The sequence below is a fragment of the Pan paniscus genome, chromosome 15, assembly GCF_029289425.2.
Source record: "Pan paniscus chromosome 15, NHGRI_mPanPan1-v2.0_pri, whole genome shotgun sequence".
NCBI lineage: Eukaryota > Metazoa > Chordata > Mammalia > Primates > Hominidae > Pan > Pan paniscus.
Window position 1 is genome coordinate 34,807,913 of NC_073264.2, and position 17,441 is coordinate 34,825,353.

Here is a 17,441-nt window from a genome sequence, read left to right on the forward strand (position 1 = left end):
GGGTTTTGGCTTTTTTTCTTTGATAGTTATCTGATGTGCATTACAGAAGTGGACTGGAATTACATTTTATTTATTTTATTTTTAGTGGAATTGAATTTAGTAAATTGACAGACCGAACACAAATAATCTGTGTACAATTTCTACTCTTTCGGATTGACTCCGAAGGAAAGTCAATATAATATAGGGATTTTGTTTCCATGACATCAGACTTCACACTAGCACATGGTAAACAATAACTACAGTACTAAATATAGGAATATGCCTGTATCAGAAGGGATTCTGATACAATCCTGTGGCTGAGATTGGTTTCATTGAAGGCAGAGACTGTGTCAATATAGAAAATGTTGTATAGTTGATATTTTAAAAAAACAGCAAAAAAGTTATGCAATAAGAACCATCCATTCCCATAATGGAGAAAGGAAATACATCAGCAAAAGCTAGGCTAAGATGTAGCATATACGCCTCCACTTTAAAAGAATGTAAACTTGTATTGTAATATTTAGCAAATATAATTGTAATTAAAGTGGTTGTGCTTTAAAAACCATAATTCCTTATTAGTTTTTTATTTTAGTTGACACACAGTATTTTGTGCTACATTTTGGCAGATATGAATGCTGCTGTTTCAAGTGCAAGAAGAGTAACCTCCAGAACATATTATAAATTGGCTGGCCTCAGAATAGGGGGAGATGATTAGATTGTCGAGTTTCCTGCTGAGTGGTACATGCTTGTTTTGTAATACTGTTTTATGAGTCGGAGATTCAAACAGAACATGTAGGTCCAATTCAGTACCTCAGCATTGTTGATCTGCTTTTTATTGATTTTTCATCTGTTCAAATCTAGAGTTCTTGGTAGGTTTCAAGGATATCATAGCAAAAGGTTGTAGTAAAAGAGTTTTAATTAGAAATGCATTGTTTTCACTAAAATATGGTGAGCTGTTTTGTTGCTTTTTGGCTTTGCTCTATCATATTCATGAAGTAGGATCTTTTTATCAAGAAAAAAGTTCTCTTTGTGCAAGGCAAAGTTAGAGTACTAAGAGGTTTATAGATTTTGTGTCTGAGCATCACTGAAGACAGTGACTTACCCTGTATTCGTTTCATGGGCAGGTAAACATTCTCATATTAAATAGGGAGACATGGTGCCTATATGTTTCGAACCCATTATCTGCCTGATCAATTTTTCATAGCTTTTCTGTTTTATATTACTAAATAATTACCTTATGACACTTGGAGAGAAAATTGCTAAGCATGTTTATGCCATTTGAAATTAGCATCTAAAACCCAGTTATATTTCCTTTCTTTCTTTCTTATCATTGCCTCTGTTAATTTTTCTTCAGGATCCATTGAACAGTATACAGTGACATTGTAAGAGGGTTGTACTTCCTCACCTCAGTGCCTTGTTAATGCCGTTCATTAATCTAGAACCTCGAGCTTGTTCAGAGATGGTTAGATATTCCATATTTCCATGGAGTTTTGGAGAAGGGTGACAGCTTACTTACAGCTTCTGCAACCAGACCTCGTTGGTTGTCATGTCATTTTTAATACTGATAAAATGGAAGGGCATGCACATGAACCTAGAGCCTTTGAAGGCAGGAAGAGAGGCACAGTGGCACACACAACATACACAGTCATTCCATCACCCTGCACTGTGCTGGAACAAATCAAGTCCTTTTGTGTTTGTTTACCTCCCTGTTTGCTTTCTGTACCTGGCAGAGAATGAATTCATGTCCAGGAGCAAGCTCCTCTCCTAGAGAGCCTCAGATGCCGCTGCCAGTAGCACCACCAGGCCTGGCAGCCCTAAAGCGTATTTATTCTGAGAGACCAGTTAGAGCTGACCCAAAGGGCTGAACCCCTAGCCCACAGAGCACAAATACAATTTTTCACTGCAGCAGCAGCAGCAGCAGCAACGGCAGCATCTCCTTATCTGTTCAGTTTTTCTATCTTGTAACCTTAATGCAGATTCCTCAACCCTACCATGATTTCACATTTGAAACATAAACAATTTAGTAGCAAAATATTTGGGGACCTGGGTGAAAAGTTATTGTGAACAAACCTCCACAAGTAAAAGGAAGACAGCTACAAATAGAAAAGCCATTTTTGATATTTCCAAAGCCAGTCCTTTTGCTGCATTTCTTATGAGAGATGAACATTTAAAGGTTTTTTTTTTTTCTCAAAGCCTAATAAGGGTTATGGAGAAGAGAAATAACTGACTCAGCGTTGTATTAGGGATTACACATAAAGCCAAGATTCAGACACAGGCTTCTAGATCTCAGAATAGGCCATTCTGGTCCTGCGTGGGTCAAGACTATGTGAGGCCTCTGGACGGTGTTATCCAGTGGAAATTTGATGATGGAAACATTCTATTTTGCACAGTCTCATATGGTAGGCACTAGCCGCCTGTGGCCATGAGCACTAGGATTGTGGCTCATGCAACTGAGGAGCTGAATTTTAGATGTTCTTGAATTATAATTAATTTGAAGAGGCAAATATGGTTGGTAGCTACCATATTAGCTCTAGTATCATAATCACAAAACTTTTAAACCTTTAAATAAGTATACTGAGTTGTTTGGTTCACCTTCAGAGGATAAAATATTTTGTATTAGAAAGTACAGTAATATGTTACTCTGCACTATAATACTTTCTTCTACTTAAGCCTGTAAGCATTGCTCGTGGGAGTAAATGGCTAAACGTATTAATTTATAAGTCAGAAGTAATGGCAGTATTTGCATATTATCATATATGGCTGAAAGTGCTTGTGAGTGTGTGTATGTGTGTTTTAATTATCTCTGCTGAAATGTACACATAGCCAAATGTATGGTATGTGCAGACAAACATCCAAATTGTTGACCGAATTCTTTTTTCACCCAGATTTATTGAAATTGGGTAAGCCATTCACTCTTTTGTACCAAAACTACTGAAATTGGGTCAACGAGGCTACAATTTGAGTTTTTCTTGAGGTTATGTCAAGATAGTCCTATAATCAAAGTGCTATGCAAACATTCAGAGATGTTCACAGGTGGGGTGATAATCTCACTCACTTAGGGATCTATGCTGCCTTCAATACAGATGTGTAACCCCATTAACATTAATAAGACTTACGCTCACATATCGATGGAGAGTAAATCCCTAATTAGCAGTGAGAACTGTTAACACCCCCACTGTGGTAATACCTCTGAAAGATTTTCATGTTGCTGTGATAATAGGCACATCTGTAAAAAAAAGAATATTTTAAACAATGTGGAAGTTGACACACAATCAAGCATGAGACTTATATACCTGTAACTGTCACAGGTAACATGCTTTTACTAAGGGAGTCTGGGCCTGAATCTGATAACAGCAGGCAGAGGAAGAGATTATTCTTTGCATTTACTTAGGAGGACATGAATGTTTCTCTCATGCAAAGAGGAGAATCGCTTGCTCTTTTTCCTACCCAGGATGGTAATTATTCTGCAAAGATGTGTAGAAGATTTCATCAAAGGACTAGTATTTAAAGCAGTGGCCTTTCATCCCATTTAGAATGTAATATGTAAATAGGATACACATTGGACATGGTTTGGCTCCTCTTGGTAACGGAAGGGACATGGATTGAAGCAAGGAGCTTCCCATCCACAGCGATGTGTTATTGATGAGCTGGCATTTGCCCTGTGGCCCTCCCAGAGGATTGCTTACATCTATTACTCACACACATCGATTGGTTAATTTGATAATTCTATCACCAATCAGCTGGTGTCTGACCTTTCACCATGGCAATGATGGCAGGCTCTTCATTTTTACATTGCAGACCTGTTAGATTGACCTTTTTGAGGAGAATGTCAAGGCATCCCTTGATCTTAACCTGTCACTATATTTGTTAGAACTACACTGTCCCCTAACCTTGATTTATGGTATTTCAGCACTCAGGATACGCATTTTGTTTATTTTAAAAATTCCCGGTAAGGTATGTTGACCTGATGAGGGGAGTTTTACAATTAAAGTTACATTCTCACTGTGTGAGCTTTGTGCGCAAAAACCATCTGGTTCTGTGTTTCTCCTTTCATTTGACAAGCCAGTTTATACTTCCCAGAAAACTTCTCATCATCATTTTGGTGGCAAATTAAAATGCAAGGTGGTTTTTATGGTATTTTGTGAATTTGCTTTCTTTTGCTCTCTCACACATTGATAAAACTGAAAAACCCCTTTAAATACTTTCTGACAATCGGGGGAAGATATTATGGTAAAGTTCTGTTTGCTCTCATGGTCTTTTTTTTTTTTTTTTCACACTCCTAATTTATACTCTTGCCAGAGGGAAGAAATTGTCTTGTCTCTGTGCTGCTCCTCTGGGAGCAATACAAGGGCATCGCTTTGTGACTCTGAAACCATAGATTTGCTCTTCAGTTCAACGACAGGGAGAATGAAAGGAACTTTCTCACCGGTCTTCCTGTGTGTGTTTGTGTACCCACATGTTGTGTACATGAGGACACATGGATGTGTGTTAAGGCGTGCCCCATGTTACCTCAGCCCGCTGTGAGAGGCAAGCAAAGAGATGGTGTGTAATTAAGGCTCTGTGGTTATCTAGCTGAAAATAGAGGGAGGGGCTAGCCCCTTTGCTTCCCTGTGACTAAAAACCAGCCAAACCAATTTCCCTAAAATTTAGTAAAATAAAAACTGTGCTCCCAGGATGAGAAGTCGCATGCCAAATTTCAGCCTGAAGCGAATTTAAATGGCTGAGTTATAAACCTTTCATAAAGGATGTTTTGTCACTCACTAAAGATAAAAAGGCTCCTTTTTTGAAAAGGAAATTATCTAGGCACATAGTCTTTAGTGGGGATTGTTGCCATTTATTTAAAGAAAACACAATTTTAAATGACTGGGTTTTTGAGGACTGAAAGCAGCAACTGTGTCTGAGCAGTAATTATGTTTCATAATTTTGTTTAGCAAGTATTACATATTATATGAATAGCATCATCGTAAAAATGATTAGCATTCATACTATGCAAAATTCTGCATATTAAGAGCTCCACAGTAGTGTCCTACATACAATACATTGTAATGGCTCCAAATTATATTGTGTCAGCTGAGCTCTCTGTTTCTCCAGCGTGCCCTGGAGCCCAGCTCGGTGCCAGGGCTCAGAAGAGACCTCAGTTTCACATCAAGCACTAGGAGAACAAACACTTCCAAAACAGCTTTAGAGAAACATTTAAAGTTGAAGCAACAGTTTCATCAAGGATGCTTGTATTATTTTATGTGTTCTGCAAGCATAGAAAAACACCTGTTAGCCCCGCTGTGTCCATTTTTTTAATGTGCATGCAGTGTTGCTGTGTGAAACCAAAGGAGAAGGCTACGCCTTCCACAAATGACCCCTTGGGCATGATGGGACTTACTGACTGTGAGGTTTCTGTCTTAGAGCTTGTGTTTGGCACCTCAGTGTCTCACAACAAGTTGCTTCTCAATTTGGGGACCAGGCTGTGAAGTGAGACTAGTGACGTTTCAGCTGGGGAAATGTCAGACCTGGATCTACAGGGACCCAGACTCTGAGAGAGACTTGTTCTAAGAGATGTAAAGTTTCAAAGGTCAGAAATATGTTTCTGCCATAAAAGCTGTTTTTATTGCTATTACTGTTGTTTAAACCATAGGTATATATTTCTGTTTCCCTAATTTGTTTTCTTTTTACAGTCAACAACATTCCTTACAAAGTCTAAAATTAATAGGAGAAATAAAAAAAATATGTCACTGCCCTTCCTTATGGATTTCTTATGAAACTGTAGCTTCTTGGTCAGAGTACCACAGAAAAGACAAAAACAGAAGGGAGTTTAAGGAAGGCGCCTAATAATTTGTTGCACAGCAATCACTGAGCCATGCACAACCCACAGAGTCTCAGTTGGGATTTTTCTTTAAGACATGCAGTACCTCCTTCATTTCTGCTCTGATCTTAGTTACTTCTTGTCTTCTGCTAGCTTTTGAATTTGTTTGCTCTTGCTTCTCTAGTTCTTTTCATTGTGGTGTTAGGGCATCGATTTTAGATCTTCCCTGCTTTGTCCTGTGGGCATTTGGTGCTATAAATTTCCCTCTAAATACTGCTTTAGCTGTATCCCAGAGATTCTGGTACATTGTGTCTTTGTTCTCACTGGTTTCAAAGAACTTCTTTATTTCTGCCTCAATTTCGTTATTTACCCAGTAAAGGAGCAGGAGCAGGTTGTTCAGTTTTCCATGTAGTTGTGCGGTTTTGAATGAGTTTCTTAATCCTGAGTTCTAATTTGATTGCACTGTGGTCTGAGAGACTGTTATTATTTCCATTCATTTGCGTTTACTGAAGAGTGTTTTAGTTCCAATTATGTGGTCAATTTTAGAGTAACTGTGATGTGATGCTGAGAAGAATGTATATTCTCTTGATTTGTGGTGGAGAGTTCTGTAGATGTCTATTAGATCCTCTTGGTCCAGAGCTGAGTTCAAGTCTTGAATATCCTTGTTAATTTTCTGACTCATTGATCTGTCTAAAATTGACAGTGGGGTGTTAAAGTCTCCCACTATTATTGTGTGGGAGTCTAAGTCTCATTGTAGGTCTTTAAGAACTTGCTTTATGAATCTGGGTACTACTGTGTTAGGTGCATATATATTTAGGATAGTTAGCTCTTCTTGTTGTGTTGATCCCTTTACCATTATGTAATGCCCTTCTTTGTCTTTTTTTTATCTTTGTTTGTTTAACGTCTGTTTTATCAGAGACTAGGATTGCAACCTCTACTTTATTTTGCTTTCCATTTGCTTTCCATTTGCAAATATTCCTCTGTCACTTTATTTTGAGCCTAGAAGGAGATACAGACCCAAAAATCCCTTCAAAAAAATCAATGAATCCAGGAGCTGGTTTTTTGAAAAGATTAGCAAAATAGATAGACCGCTAGCCAGACTAATAAAGAAGAAAAGAAAGAAGAATCAAATAGACACAATAAAAAATGATAACAGGGAACATCACCACTAATCCCACAGAAATACAAACTACCATCAGAAAATAAACACCTCTATGCAAATAAACTAGAAAATCTAGAAGAAATGTATAGATTCCTGGACACATACACCCTCCCAAGACTGAATCAGGAAGAAATCGAATCCCTGAATAGACCGATAACAAGTTCTGAAATTGAGGCAGTAATTAATAGCCTACCAACAAAAAAAGTCCAGGACCGGATGGATTCACAGCCGAATTCTACCAGAGGTACAAAGAGAAGCTGGTACCATTCCTTCTGAAACTATTCCAATCAATAGAAAAAGAGGGACTCCACCCTAACTCATTTTATGAGGCCAGCATCAGCCTGATACCAAAGCCTGGCAGAGACACAACAAAAAAAGAAAATTTCAGGCCAAAAATATCCCTGATGAACATCAATGCAAAAATCTCAGTAAAATACTGGCAAACCGAATACAGCAGCACATCAAAAAGCTTATCCACCACAATCAAGTCGGCTTCATCCCTGGGATGCAAGGCTGGTTCAACATACTCAAATAAATAAACATAATCCATCACGTAAACATAACCAGTGACAAAAACCACATGATTATCTCAATAGATGCAGAAAAGGCCTTCGATAAAATTCAACACCCTTCATGCTAAAAACTCTCAATAAACTAGGTTTTGATGGAATGTATCTCAAAATAATAAGAGCTATTTATGACAAACTGACAGCCAGTATCATGCTGAATGGGCAAAAGCTGGAAGCATTCCCTTTGAAAATTGGCACAAGACAAGGATGCCCTCTCTCACCACTCCTATTCAACGTAGTATTGGAAGTTCTGGCCAGGGCAGTCAGGCAAGAGAAAGAAATAAAGTTTATTCCAATAGGAAGAGAGGAAGTCAAAATGTCTCTGTTTACAGATGACATGATTGTATAGTTAGAAAACCCCATCATCTCAGCCCAAAATCTCCCTAAACTGATAGGCAACTTCAGCAAAGTCTCAGGATACAAAATCAATGTGCAAAAATCACAAGCATTCCTATTCACCAATAACAGACAAACAGAGAGCCAAATCATGAGTGAACTCCCATTCACAATTGCTACAAAGAGAATAAAATAGCTAGGAATACAACTTACAAGGGATGTGAAGGACCTCTTCAAGGAGAACTACAAACCACCGTTCAACGAAATAAGAGAGGAAACAAACAAATGGAAAAACATTCCATGCTCGTGGATAGGAAGAATCAATATCATGAAAATGGCCATACTACCCAAAGTAATTTATAGATTCAGTGCTATCCCCATCAAGCTACCATTTTCTTTCCTCACAGAATTAGAAAAAACTAAATTTCATATGGCACCAAAAAAGGGCCCATATAGCTAAGACAATCCTAAGCAAAAAGAACAAAGCTGGAGGCATCATGCTACCTGACTTCAAACTATACTACAAGGCTACAGTAACCAAAACAGCATGGTACTTGTACCAAAAAAGATATATAGACCAATGGAACAGAACAGAGGCCTCAGAAATAATACCACACATCTACAACCATCTGATCTTTGACAAACCAGACAAAAACAAGCATGAGGAAAGGATTACCTGTTTAACAAATGGTGTGGAGAAAACTGGCTAGCCATATGCAGAAAACTGAAACTGGACCCCTTCCTTACACTTTATACAAAAATTAACTCAAGATGGATTAAAGACTTAAATGTAAGACCTAAAATCATAAAAACCCTAGAAGAAAACCTAGGCAATACCATTCAAGACATAGGCATGGGCAGACTTCATGACTAAATCACCAAAAGCAATGGCAACAAAAGCCAAAATTGACAAATGGGATCTAATTAAACTAAAGAGCTCTACACAGCAAACGAAACTACCATCAGAGTGAACAGGCAACCTACAGAATGGGAGAAAATTTTTGCAATCTATCCATCTGACAAAGGAATTTAAACAAATTTACAAGAAAAAAACAACCCCATCAAAAAGCAGGCAAAGGATATGAACAGACACTTCTCAAAACAAGACTTTTATGTGGCCAACAAACATATGAAAAAAAGCTCATCATCACTGGTCATTAGAGAAATGCAAATCAAAGCTGCTATGAGATACTATCTCACACCATTTAGAATGGTGATCATTAAAAAGTCAGGAGACAACAGATGCTGGAGAGGATGTGGAGAAATAGGAATGCTTTTACACTGTTGGTGGGAGCGTAAATTAGTTCAACCATTGTGGAAGACAGTGTGGCGATTCTTCAAGGACCTAGAACCAGAAGTACAATTTGACCCAGCAATCCATTACTGGGTATATACCCAAAGGCTTATAAATCATTCTGCTATAAGGACACATGCACACATATGTTTACTGCAGCACTATTCACAATAGCAAAGTCTTGGAACCAACCCAAATGCCCATCAATGATAGACTGGATAAAGAAAATGTGGCACATATACACCATGGAGTACTATGCAGCCATAAAAACGATGAGTTCATGTCCTTTGCAGGGACATGGATGAAGCTGGAAACCACCATTCTCAGCAAACTAACACAGGAACAAAAAACCAAACACCGCATGTTCTCACTGGTAAGTGGGAGTTGAACGATGAGAACACATGGACACAGAGGGGAACATCACATACTGCGGCCTGTTGGGGGATGGGGGGGCTAGGGAAGGGATAGCATTAGGAGAAATGTAGATGATGGGTTGATGGGTGCAGCAAAGCACCATGGCATGTGTATACCTATGTAACAAACTTGCATGTTCTGCACATGTATCCCAGAACTTAAAGTATAATTTTAAAAAAGAGAAAGACGTGCAGTACCACATAAGGAAGGTTTATTTTTAAAATCTGGGGATGGGCAGTGTTACATGAATGAGAGAGAGAGAGAGAGTGTGTGTGTGTGTGTGTGTGAGAGAGAGAGAGAGTGTGTGTGTGTGTGTGTCTGTGTGGTGGGAAGGGGGGTGTATAGACCTATAGATGAAAGAGACGGCTGTAATGGGTAAAAGAAAGTTGTGTAATTACACAGAAAAAAAATTCTTTTAAGCACAAGTCATTAACACTGTAGGAAAAGCCCTGAAACAAGTGACTATAAATTAGTTAAAACTTACTTAGAAATTTAATTTTTCCAAAAAATATTATTGAAAAGAGCACCATGTTCAGGCTTGATTCCTTTCCAAAATCAGACCTCAGAGACTGTTGGGAACCTTTTGGTTTAATGTTATAAATGAATCCCTAGGAAAATAAAATATTAAATTTGAAAGCTGTTAGTACCCTATCTTCCTTTTGTGAATGCCCTTCAAATCCTAGAGGATAAATTTCAAGATTTAAACCCTTTTTTAAAACAAATAGAAAGAACATAAAATGAGTCTAGACCCCTATTTTCCCACAGTGCTTAAATATATCATTTCCTTAGAAATGATATCTTGGCAAAAGAAAGTATAAGTATACTTTATACTTTCTTCGGCCAACTGATGAAAGACAGCAAAATATTCTGAGATCACTTGTAAGCTCCAGCACACTTCAAGGTCTGGGAAATCCTCCATAACCCTGTGCCTAGCTACCACATGAAGCTACATCAGCATGTGTTTGATCTGGGTGTGCCTCCCAACTTGCTTAAATCTAGCATTTGCCCATGGGACAATTATAATAGAAACCTTCTAACTGGTTACTGATGATGCCCAGCCCTCTGATATTAGTAACAATATTTGCAGGCTGAACAGCGCCCCACACACTGAAACTTGCTGATGCTCCTGTTGTATGGATGCTTTCTTTCTCATTTTTCTTGCTTTCCCGCTATTTCCAACTGTTTATCTCTGGCAGCCTTCTCGCAGTGAGGCACAGGAAAAAGAATGCCTGGTCTGTGTTTCTTTTTCTCCTCTGCGCAACTCCAGTCTTTGTTTTGTTTCTGTCTTGTGGAGTCTGAACGGAAGAAAATAAAGGAATCAAGGGTTCATTGCATTTCTCTTACATTCTCCCCATTGTTACTGCCCTTCCTCACTGATTTCTTATGAAACGGTAGCTTTAGGGTCAGAGTACCCTAGAGAAGGCAAAAACGGAAAGGAGTTTGAGGAAGGCACCTAACAATTTGGTGCCCAGCAATCACTGAGCCATATACAACCAATCAAACCCACAGAGTCTCAGTTGGGATTTTTCTTTAAGAAATGCAATACCACGTAAAGGGAGGTTTATTTTTTTGAAGCTAGGAAGGGCGGGGTTGGGATTTTAAGAATCCCAAGAAGTGGCATTTTTAGTTTGAAGCTGGAGTTCTCTGAAGGTAAAGCTACATGAATTTCTCTCTGGGGTGTCTTTCAAAGGAGGTTTATATGCTCCGAGGAAAAGATAAGGGGAACAAGGAAGTCCCTTAGCCTGATTTCCCAAGTCTAATCAGTGCAGCGGAACCATCTAGAAGGCTGCTACAGATGAATCGGGTGTGGTTTTTAAGTAACATGAAGATGACCCAAATGATCTGGACCAGCAGAAGGCACTTTTTCCGGGACCAAGTTGTTGTTATTGTTGTTCTTTCCATCAAGAAAAGAGTTACCAGAGGAGAATACGGCCTCATTCACAGAAATACTATGCAAACTTCTTTAGATATGATTCTTGTCTGGCTTGGATGTTTGTTACATCAGCTTTAAAAAACAAAACAAAACAAAACAAAACCTCTTCAGTTGTGGGCTCTCACTTTCTGAGGCAAATCCCTGTCAGGCAGGGTAACCATAAGCAGAATTTGTTGTTTTTGGTAGAATATGATCTCCAAACATGTTTTAAGTGCAATCCAAACTAGATTTAAATGTCACCGATGAAAAGAGAAAAGCCAGCAGTCCATTGTAAGAGCTGGTGGGTCATCACTGGCCTCTTGGCCCAAAGAATATTCAACACAGAAAAATTCCACAAGATGGGAATAGGCTTCCTTGCTAATTAGGAACAACTTATAAAATAAAAACCTTAGAAAATGTTTCTTTAAAAAATATTCATACTTAGGATGTTGTCTTTCTCTTTGATTTACATCAAGAGAAATTATTTTTTGTGATTCTAGTAATGTTAGCTACCAGAAGTCATATCAATATATTTCCTTAAAAATAAATCCTTACAGAAATGATATAAATTAGAGTGTGTGCGCTAAACATATCCCATCTCTCCATCCATTCTATTAGGCACTATTTTAATGAAGGTTTTCTTTACACAGAAAAACAAAAAGTAAAACAGAGTATATTTGAAGATTAAAGTCAATAATAAAAGGAACAATACCCTCTTTATGGTGGTAGCCTGCACAGCTGTAATAGGTATTTTGCATAATCTATAAATAGTTTGATTTATTGTCTATTGGGGCAGTAGTATTAAAAGGTGGATTTGAAGTCCAAATCTGTTATTCTCCTTAATGTTTAACATTGACTTTAAAAATTTGTTTTTATGTAATAATATATTCTACTAAATATTGGCCACTCTCCTTCACAACAATAATACACAACAAAGTAACATGTTGCAACCTTCCTGTTACCCTCTCCGCTTTCTCTCATCAGATATTTTGAATAGAATCTTTCAGATTCCTATTTCTTGTTTTATATTAGTCTCCCTTCTAGAATCCGGGGTTTGTTTTTTTTTTACCTTCAAAAACGGCTCCTGTGTCCAGATTTCAGGTTCATGACTAGGGTGTTAACAGTCCTGAGCTGCTTGTGAACCTTAGCAGCAGGTATAGCCTGCAGCAGCTCAGGGAAGAAAGGCTCTCCTAAGACCTCCTTTAAGAGATCTGATGTTGATTTCTAATTTCTGTGTTGGCCTTTCATGTGCTAGGTGTCACAGTCTCAGGAAGTTGTATGTCACAAAACAAAGAGATAACTGCGTTGGGAACTTGCTCTGGAGCACGTTTATACGTTAAGATAAAAAGTGAATCATTATTCAGGGAAAGGACCCTGTGAGTAAACCCTCTAATGAGCTCAAGTATCATTATTTCATCTAATTCATCCAACTGCTCCCCATCCAAAAATTAATTTCAAGCCTTGAGGGTAATACAGGAAAATAAAATATTATTTATGGGTTCCCAAATCTATAGCAGCATTAAAAATGATCTTTGTACTTATTTTAACACCCCAGGTAGAATAGACTGAAAGTCTGCTAAATTAAAAGCAAATGGCAGCTGGGGTTAGTGAAAACAGTGGGGTGATTTATGAGAAGCACCTCTTTTTTTCTGTTTCTAGCTCTAATTTAAGTGCATTTTCTATGGCTCTCCCCCATTTTTTTTTTAACACTTTGTCTTTTTCCTCTCCTTTTCTTCTCTTCTCCCAGTGGAGAAGGATCCTTCTATGCTGCTAGCACCCTGGCATTTACATCTAGCTTCTTACTCATCAACCTCATTGCTGTTAGCCAAAGATGAGCTCCTGTGCTGCTCTTCGTTGGGGAGAGCCCTGTCCTGACCCGACTTCTGCTCTCTGTTCACTTGTGAAGTAGTCTTAGTTGTATCTTTGACTTCGTGTGTTTTCTTTCTCTGCCCAAAATAAAATGATTGCAAAGCCAAATTCTGTTCTGTCTTTCTAGAGAACTTCTTCCAAATAGGTTCGTTTCTACACCTCTGCTTACCCCTGTTATGAAGTAGTATTTTTGTTTTTCTTCTTCAACGTAATCTTCTCCATCTCTTCTCTTTACTGCTGCTGCGCCATCTCCAAGCCTCTTTCCTAAAATCTTCAGAATATCATGTGCTAAAACCTTCTCCTAGTTTCCTTCTCTTCTGTCTTACAGTCTATCCTAATAACTTACTGCAAGCTGTCCCCCACCCATAAAAGCTGCTTCTATTTCTTACTAATCCGTCTCTGCGCTGCAGATTGAGTCACTATGTGTTGGGTCTTGCTTGAAGTAAGAACATTTCATTCAGTGATTTATGGAAACTTGCAGATCTGGAATATCTAACACACTCCAAACGCAGCTACTCACACAGCAACTACACCATCTATACTCTCCTTGTTGCCATATTCTTCATGAGTATAGTTCAAGCAGTTACTTCAAAAAATGGCATGTATTAAGCTCTCTCGAGATTTATTCTTTGTTAAATTTCTACAGTAATCAGAATATAACCAGGAATACACATAAAATGATGGCAGAAAAAAATATCAATGCAAAAACCAAAAGTAATTGCCTTTGTCTTCTTAAATAGATAAGTGAGACATTAACTGGAATATATAACAATATCAACAATTATAGTAGTAGCTGCTACTCCACACTATGTAATACTCTAATATTAGTCATATATTCTAAATGGCTTGAGTTCCCATGCCAGTTGAACCACTTACTAACTCAGAGACAAAATACTTATAATGACTATAATAATGTTCATGCCACTGAATGGTTTTAGGGACGAAGATAATGTATGAAAACATGTTTCCATGTGGTAGTTGCTCAGTAAGTGATCAGAAAAGAAAATAGCAAGACCCTAATTGGTGAAACCGAATGATACCTTTGGATTCCATAGTGCCAGTGTGCTTTATATAATCCAGTTAACACAGAGCTTCTCCAGGCCATATTGTGCTATTTCTTGCTTCTTTCAAAAAAAAAAATGGCACGGCAATGGGGCAAAGCCTTATATCCTCATATATAGTTTATTGAGCCTCATTAAAAATGTAATTCATTAAAAACTGCATGTTCTAGAGAGCTTGATGAGAAGAAATATGACTTGATACTTGGGGGAAATCCGGCCCCTGCCAGAACAGATGAAGGGAAAGCTGAAGGAAGAAAATTACTCCCAACTGAATCTTTTTCCTACATTGCTTTGTTTATCCTTTTACTCTACATTTCATTTTTCCCTTTAGGGGGAGAATTTATTTAGTGTACAAGGAAACATTCATAACTCAATAGTAAAGAATTAATTGCTCTGCTAAAAGCTAATTGGTAGAAAGAATAACTAAATATTTTTAGAAAAGATCCTATGTACAACAACCTTATCTAGACGTTATGTTATCTAGACATTATTCCAAGTGTTGTAAAAATTAGTATCAGTGCAAAACTACAATTACCGACACCCACCGCACATAGGGTGTTGGCCATTGCTTCCAGAATTTTCCACACATTAAGTATAGAAAAGCTTAGAGACCTAATACTTCAAGTCTAATCTTTTTAGCAGAGAGACTTACCAGTGGATCTCAAGTTCCATGCTTCATCATACATGAGGACCCAATTATATGTAGCATGGACTGAGCAGCCTACCATCTTGAATTCCTCTGTGAGCTGACTTACATTGCCAGGCCTTTTTTTCTTATGTTGTGTGTTACTGTGCTTAGCAGAAGGTTTTATATTGCATGTGCTTTGAGGACTTCACAAATACCATAGAATATGTAATGCGTTTACAAAACTACCAACAATAAAAGCTGGCATGAGCTTTAGGAAATGTGATTCCCAAGACTTTTATATTTCTAATCATATGCAGAACAAACTGGTTTTAGCTTCCTTGGCATATGGGATGGAAATTCTCTAACAGTCCCTTTGTAGCATTTCAAATTGGCTGGCCATTTTAAAAGGTAACAGCCCTTTTGCAGTAGAATTAAATGAATTAAATTGTTAAACTTAAGTAGAAGATTTTATGAATTGATGTATTTTTCTTCAGTTCCCTATTCAGAGTTGTATCTTTAAGGGCTGGTTTAAGCAAATATTTATTCAGCACCTACTATGTGTTGGCAATTGTTCTGGCTGTCAGGGAAACGGTGCAAAATAAACACAGTCCCTGCTATGGTGATGTTTTGAGACTTTGGGGAAGTTACAGACAAGTAAATTGGCAATTACAATTACTGCTATGATAGCGAAAGACCAGCATGCTATGGGATTCTACGTGAGGAACACCCAGTAACCCAGACTTGGAAGAGAGCTGAGAACTACGGAGACAGATAGGAATTAGGCAAAAGAAATGGGGAGAGAAAATGCTTCAAATGAATGGGAGAACATATGGAAAGACCGGCCAATAATTTATGTCTCTCTCAAGTAAATTGAATGAGTATTTTAGACAAATATTTGCTTCAGTACTTTAAATAAAAATTGTGGAAGTTTGGCAAGGTTAACAAGTTAATACACACAGCAGTTATTTAGGTATATATCATGGTCAGAGCATTCTCAGTATTTTTGGCAAAAGTTTGTTAATAACAAGAATACATATCAGCCAGCAAAATATTGACTATAGAGATTTAATATTTATTAACAGCTAAGAACTTATCTTATAATTTCAATTGGCAGCTCAAGATAAATATTATAGCCACATAATAGGTCCACAATTGATGGCAGTTGAATTTTTAATGGAAGAAAGTGGAGAAAAGTTGTACACTCTCTAGGGGAAAAAAATCAAGTTTCTTCATTCCAACTATAGCAATTTCTGTTTTGATACCCTACAGACATGTTCCTTCGGAAGTTTTGAAGAAAGCCCACTTGCTAGAAATTCACATGAGGTGAAATAACATATGAGTTATTAAAAGGTCTTTCAGCAGAACTGGGATTAATTTCCATATCCCTCAGGAGCCCATCTGCACTCCCTTATCACACAAATGGAATTTTGGTATATGGGTTAAAAATTACTTACCAAAAATTAAATTAAAAATAACTGAGCCATAGTCAAATCAGCAAGCTATATTTGTCTTATTTGTTTATTTATTCAAAACCGGAAAAAAAGAACAGAACTTTCCAAATTAGGGAATTTATTTCGTATCACCATCATGTCAGAGATACACAGTTGAACACCAATAGGCAGTTGCATTCAAATGCCCTGATGTCCATTGGCCTTCAAGATTCTTCATGATTGGCCTCCATCTCCCCTCTTCCCAGGCTGCTTCTCTGACTTCACTTCCCACCACCCTCTCCCTTGTCTGCCCTCCTCTGGCTCACTGACCTTGTTGGAATATGCCAAGCTCACTCTTCTTCAGGACTTTTACATCGCCTTTCTTTCTGTCAGAAGTACTTCCTCCAGCCCCATATCCACGCGTTCTTTCTTCAAGTCCTCAAATGACATAAGACTCCCTTCCTCTCAGTATAAACAAGCAACACTCTATCATATCCTGCTATGCCGCCCTGCCACTCCCTATCCTCCTCCTTACCCCGCTTTATTTTTCACCATTTCCCATAGTGCCAGCCAAAATACTATACATTTATTTACTTGTTCGTCATCTGTCTCTTCAAACACAATACGGGCTTTATAAGCAAGGATATTTGCCTGTGTTATTTATTGCTCAATAAACAATCTTAGAACAGAGCCTGGCATATAGTAAGTGCTCAGTAAATATTTGTTAAATGAATAAAAGCTTAACTACAGAGGCAGGAGATATCTTTCCTTAAAGGTATATAAATATATGACTTTCTGCAATTTGCAAGGCTGCCCATATATAAGTGAAAGATACTATCCAAGTGATTAAATGGAAGGATTAAAAGGAGACTCCTTCCTTGTATCTCATATTTAAATGTATTATTGTTTTCATTTTTTGTTTGTTTTTACATTGTCAAATGCTCTCCACTAAATGGTAACAAATTATATGCTGGTTACAACATCACAGTC

The 17,441-nt window shown here is 37.8% G+C and overlaps 1 protein-coding gene across 13 annotated transcripts in view; it reads left to right on the top strand.

The window, feature by feature from the left end:
- Positions 1-17,441, top strand: part of NPAS3 (neuronal PAS domain protein 3) — an 867,158-nt gene that overhangs the window by 553,121 nt on the left and 296,596 nt on the right. The gene's annotated exons all lie outside the window — the stretch shown is intronic.